Source organism: Octopus bimaculoides, chromosome 10 (genome assembly GCF_001194135.2).
Source record: "Octopus bimaculoides isolate UCB-OBI-ISO-001 chromosome 10, ASM119413v2, whole genome shotgun sequence".
NCBI classification, from domain to species: Eukaryota; Metazoa; Mollusca; class Cephalopoda; order Octopoda; family Octopodidae; genus Octopus; species Octopus bimaculoides.
In genome coordinates, this window is record NC_068990.1 from 65256667 (window position 1) to 65263339 (window position 6673).

The following is a 6673-nucleotide window of genomic DNA, read 5'->3' on the forward strand; positions in this document are numbered from 1 at the left end:
AGTTCTTCTCTCATCATGATATATTTTTCATTGTTTCCTAACAAATATGAGCACTGCTATATTTCCATAAACTGAGATCTTTGTCAATATTTGAAGATGCCGTAAACTCCTTTGTAAATTTAACCAAGTTTAATTAAAATGCAAAGTTATCCTGTATTCATTCCAGATAATAATTTAACCATAGATTTATATAAAGAGAGTTATATCTGCTTTGTATAACATCATCCTTTAGTCTTTAAAAAATGATAAATATTGATGATGATGCACTTGCAGTAAAAAAATTCTGTTATACCAAAATCATCTGATATTCTGAAATAATAGAGAAACATTTCAAGATGTAGAGGATACTTAAATAGAGATTCAGCAGTGAAAATTCTACTACATTTCTAAATTGATCTAAACCTATAAGCATCTGTTTCAAATGCGAGATATATGTGCTTCACAGGATATTCCTAGGGGGCTAAGCAAGAACTTGTCAATGACACTCTTATGGATATGCTGACATGGATATACTTAGGTTGACAGTCCAACAAAAAGTAAATTGACCAGCCTGTGCTGGATGGTGCATTGCTGACCAACCAAACGTTATGTAGAATTGTGACTGAGGGAGACTACCTCAAGCCAGCTCAACTACATGATGATAAAGGGAAGATACTTTTACCTGAACAACTTGACTTTACGTTTTGATTTGTCTTTTCAATTATATCATACAAGCTATAAATATGTAGACTTGTGTGAAGTCTACATATTTATAGACTAAAAAGCTACACCAGATTGAGAAACATGTTAAAATATAAAACATTATCCTTTCTTCAGAGACATCATTTATTATTGCTTAGTTGTTGTTATTCAACCCTGGGTCAGCCCAGACTGAGAAGGCCTATGATCAATCAACATCACTTGGAAACCCCAGCCAAGATAAAACTCATGATCCTGCATAACCATACCAAGGTCTTGCATGTCACATCCTAAATCTCAAGTGTTGGCACTTTGTTAGGAGAGCTTTGCAACATTCCCCATAACTGACCAAGAGTGCCAAAAGACAAATGAAGAGGCCAGCTCATCTTTTGCACTAAAGATGTGTCCAGCAAATTGTAGTCCATGTTCTTTTGCTGTTTGTCAGGTAAGTGGTAAAGTCCTATACAAGTGTTTTAGTCTTGGATGTGTTTTCTCCTCAAGATATTGTACACTGTGTAGAAGTCAAATATAACAACCATATAATTACTTATGAAGCCTTAGAACAAGTGTCCAAGTCTCTGAGCACACACAAAAGAACTGGCTCAATGAGAGCAAGTAAGATAAGGATTTTAGAGGTTTGACTTAAATCAGAGGTTCTAACATTGAAAATGAACACACCCTGAACCATAACATCTCAGCAATCATATAAAAAGACTTTAATTTTGTAATGTACCTCTTGATATTTGTAGTGACTTTATATACTATATTTCTCTAGCAAATTGGAGAAAGTCACAAATAATTCCGCTTCCAAAGAAAGATGATTGCATACTGTCAAGTACTAAGTGTCATCAGATATTTTTATTTTTTGTTGCTGTTAGACCATATGACAAGCTGATTTAAAATCATCTCTTGCCCACTATTGAAGTGATTCTAAAAAAAAAAAAAAAATCAAATGGATTTCCACCCTGACAGGTCATCCATCAGTCATTGAAGAAATAACTCTTTGGAGTTTATGAATAGTGTTAATTTTTGTGAATTTAAAAAAAGCTTCCTGTTTTGCTCAGAGAGGGGAAAATGCGTGAGATATTACAAGTGTATATCATACCTCAACAATTTCAAGAAGCTGTTTTCAAAGTTTATATTTGAAAATTGAGAATAAAAAAAAAAATTAGTACAAAAATAACTGAAGTGAAATATGACAGAACCACAATGTGATGGGGCTGTGTTTCACTGGCCGTAGCCAGTTCCGCCTGACTGGCCTTCGTGCGGGTGACACGTAAAAGCACCCACTACACTCCCTGAGTGGTTGGCATTAGGAAGGGCATCCAGCTGTAGAAACTCTGCCAAATCAGATTGGAGCCTGGTGTTGCCATCCGGTTTCACCAGTCCTCAGTCAAATCGTCCAACCCATGCTAGCATGGAAAGCGGACGTTAAACGATGATGATGATGATGGACTCATTAAATTAAATTTTTAGGTGATTAATCTGGGGTTGTAAAAGAAAAGAAGATAAAGTATATATTTTACACCTGCTGTGAATGTAAATATGAAAGATACATGTACACATATTTTTCATCAACCGATACAATATAAAATGTTTGCTCATTATTACTGCCCATGCCACGCATAGAATTTCTTGTGATTTCCAGGAACTTTTTGAAATATTTGGTGAACCAAGAAAACTAGAGAAAAAAAAATCAGAACAGAGGATAAAAATAAAAGATATTGGTGACGGTGACGCTGTAGTATGATGGTGAGAGGGAGTACTATGCTAAGAGAAGTAAAGTTGAGCTAGGAGGAAAGAATGAACAGGTGGAAGGAGGAGGTGATACTTGGGGGAGGGGTGTAGCAGTTTATCAATGGGAAAACCAAGGGCTAAGGGTGAAAGATGGTAGAGTAGAGCAATGGAGAGAAAACCGTGGAGAATTGACAGAATAGAAAATTGAAAAATGAGGAAAGAAAAATGGGGAAAAAATATATTAAAAAAAAAGTTTAAAAAACATTTTTTTAGATATTAAAAAATATATTATAAAATATAAATAAAAAAAATTATATGAACAGTGGAGAGGTCTTTGGAAATCCTCATTTGAGAAAATCCAGAAAGTCTTTTTTATTTTATTTTTGAATTTCCAAAATTCAAAGGTTAAAAGCTTCAGAAGTTTCAAAAGTTTAAAAGGTCTAGTGGTAGGTAGATAAATAGATAGATAGATAGATTTAGCAGTTTTTGAGAGGTAGATTAGATAACTAGATAGATGGGCAGATAGATAGATAGATTTAGCAGCTTTTGAGAGGTAGATAACTAGATATATGGGTAGATAGACAGATAGATAGATAGAGGGGATCTACTGTTGGCATGTGGTCTGTGTGTAGCCTTGTTACTAGTTTTAGGGTTAGTGGGTCAAGTGAGTGCTTTCAGATCTAGAATCCTTCATCAGACTCTACACTTTATATGGTTTTTACTGCTGGCGTTGGTTAGAGGTACCGGAGGCAGTAAATAAATTTCCAACTGTCAAGTTCGTTCAGGTGGTTGAGGCTGGTGCCTTCTTCCAGATGAAATGAGCCTCCTTTATTTGGAGGTTAACTGCATCTGTTCCCCTGGCCAGTATCCGGGTGGAGAATTCTCCATTGCAGTGTTGATGGTGTTGGAATACGGCACTGGGAGTTGTGGCCTTGTGAAGATGTTCTTTCACTCTGACATGAAGCTGTCGTTTGGTCAATTCAATATATTTATCCCTGCAAGTACAGGCAATTTCAAATATGACAAACATTTGAAAACATAGCCTGGTACTGTCTGTTGGCTGTTTGGCTTTGATGGGGCATTGGTTCAGACAGCATGTGTTCTGTACGTTGTTGTTGTGGGAGAGATAGTGTCTGAGGGTGTGGCCTTGCCTCATGATTCTGACAGAGATGAAGGATTATAGATCCAAAAGCACTCACTTAGCCCACTAATCATAGAACTAGCAATCAGGTTACACAAAGACCACATGCCAACAGTAGGTCTCCTCCCTCTGTCAATCTATCTATCTACTTATCTAATCTACCTCTCAAAAACTGCTAAATCTGTCTCTTTAAACTTTTAAACTTTTGAAACTTCTGAACCTTTGAATTTTAGAAATTAAAAAAAAAAAAACTTTCTGGATTTTCTTGAACAAGGATTTCCAAAGATCTCCCCACTGTTCACATAATTTCTTTTCTTATATATTTTTTTAATATTTAAAAAAATGAAAAAACTTGTTAATATTTTTTCTCGTTTTTCTTTCTTCATTTTTCAATTTTTCTATTTTGTCACTTCTCCATGGTTTTTTCTCTATTGTTCTACTCTACCATCTTTCACCCTTAGCCCTTGGTTTCCTTATCGATAAACCGCTACACCCCTCTCCCAAGTATCACTTCCTCCTTCTACGTGTTCATTCTTTCCTCCTAGCTCAGCTTTACTTCTCTTCACATAGCATCCCCTCTCACCATCCTGCTATGGTGTCACATCTCTCTGTACTAGAGGGTAAAATATTCTTTTAAAAATAAAATAGGTAATGGGTAGTTACATTGATATTTTCAGGTTATTACATTGATATCTTTGTAGTTATTGTTCTGGTATTTCATTACAACCTTGTAATGCTAGCTGAAAATAAGCACAAAGTTCCAAATATTGTGATGAATGCAGTTTACTCAACATCAGTTTGTGATACATACGGCATTTACTAATATCATATACTAATGTTGACTGTTTTTAATTATATCTTAGCTATTATATAAATAATTGTTTACAAAGGAAATATCTTATTTTTGAATTTAGTCTTCTTTGAAGGTTCCACTAAAAATGGAGCAGGAAATTAAAGGTCTACAGAAAATCCATTTGTTCTAAATATAATGACACAAACATTTGATAAATTATAAGATATTACTTTCTGGACACTATTAACTTTTGGGGGCCCCAAGTTTTTCTTTTTAAAGTTTTATTATTTATAATACTGTTAATTCTAATGACTTTTGTTTCATCAAACTACCTTGATTTACTTACAATTTTGCGAAATTTAATGACTCACATGAATCAGTATCCGACTTGATTTAATTCTTACATTCCTCTTAAATAACATCAAAAAACATTCATTCAAGCAATATTCTCTCTCTCTCATGTGTGCGTGCGTGTGTGTATGGCCACAATACTGTTATAAATCAGCTGTTGGTCTCAAACGAAACTTTGCTCATTTGACATTGCCCATTTTAATTTTAGATGTGTTTAGTAAGAATGGATCTGATGAATTTGACACAACTTCATTTAATTGATTTATTAAGGGAGCATCGTAAACATTTATTATTATAAATAGCCAATCCACAAATCTCCATTCATAAATTTTTCTTTCGAAACTTTCAAACAGTTTTGTTTACTTTTCGAAATGAGTTGTCAAGGTACTACTAAAGCAGCACGGTCCCGAACGCGCTAGCTAGTCGTGAGTGGTCGATCCTAACCCTAAACACGTATTCATTTGCACACGCGGGTTAGGGTTAGGGTTAGGATCGACCACTCAAAACTAACTAGTGCGGACGCGCAACTGCACGTTCGGGACCGTGCTGCTTTAGTAGTACCAGTTGTCAATTTGCAAGCATCACTTTTTTTCTTTTTTAAATAAATATTTTATTTTCTACAACGCTACCTTTATAATTAAACCGTTGAAAAAAATGAAAACAGAAATCTTTAAATATTGTTTCTAATTTCGGCAGAATCCATCAATTTTAAGGGAAAAACTAGTTGATTATATCGATCCCAATACTTGACAGGCACTTTATTTTATGGATCCCGAAGAGATGAAAGACAAAATTGATTTCTGCGGGATATTGAGCTCTGAACGAAAGAGCCGAAACATATGCAGCAAAACATTTTGTACGATGCTCTAACAACCCTTTTAATCCATAACAGTCTCAGAATTTTAGAATAACAAACTTACTGCTAAGCATTTATTTATTCATTTAAGTCATTCAAGATAGTCCAAATTATTTTTGTACATCTAATATTGTTTTCGTTTCATATGAATCGAAAGATCGCCTCTTTTGAAATTGTCAGTAAATAACATTATTTTTTTTTTTGCCATTTCAATAACGAAATAATAATAATAATAAAAAAGGTAATCCTTCGTTTTAAGCACCCAAGAAGTGAAAGATAATCAACCCAGCAATAACATGAAACCGAATTCTGAAATAGTTACTTATACCAGTTAGCTATTACTTCTGTACTGACATTGAGCTGCTCCATATCAACAAATTGTTTGTAGTGAACTGACTGCAGTCTACTAAGCAATAAGCAATACAAAGAGCTCTAACTGGAATACGAGACCAGAGAAGAAAGGATCTTGTCCTCTGCTTCGATGTCTGCAGCACACAGCTGAATTATCAATCCCACCGACGCAAGAAACTTAAACGTTAATTTCAGTATTAATAGTCACCAAACAAATATTCCCTAGAGAGTAATTCCTTTCAATCAGATCATCAGTGTTAATTATATCCCCTATTCAAAACAAAGCCTTGCCGTTTGAAAGGTTAAGCCTAAGTTTGGATGATATTCTATCAGTTTAAATTACTGGCTAAAGATTTTTGCCAAGTTTTTTTCTTTCACTTTTTGAATTTTTAAAATGAATAATACCCCCAAAAAATATTTGGCACCACAAATGTCAGTAGTTCCAACGAAAGTCTACATTAAGACATTCTATTTTCATTAATGATTGTTTTCGGTCTTAAATACTTACAGAAATCCTTTACAGAGGTTAAAATTGTGGCTGCAGAGAAATGTTTTAGACAAATTATTACAGTCTCTGGATGTAAAGAAATATTTTATACAAGATACAACGGCAATCACAATATTTAATGTTGCGATTCAGCCGTCAGCAAGAATTAATAAAGTGACGAATTTTTTAAAAACCGACACGGAAAAACGAAACGAACTAATGTGAATCTCATTTCTCATATCTTCAAATGAAGACATACAGTAAATATAATTTCAATAC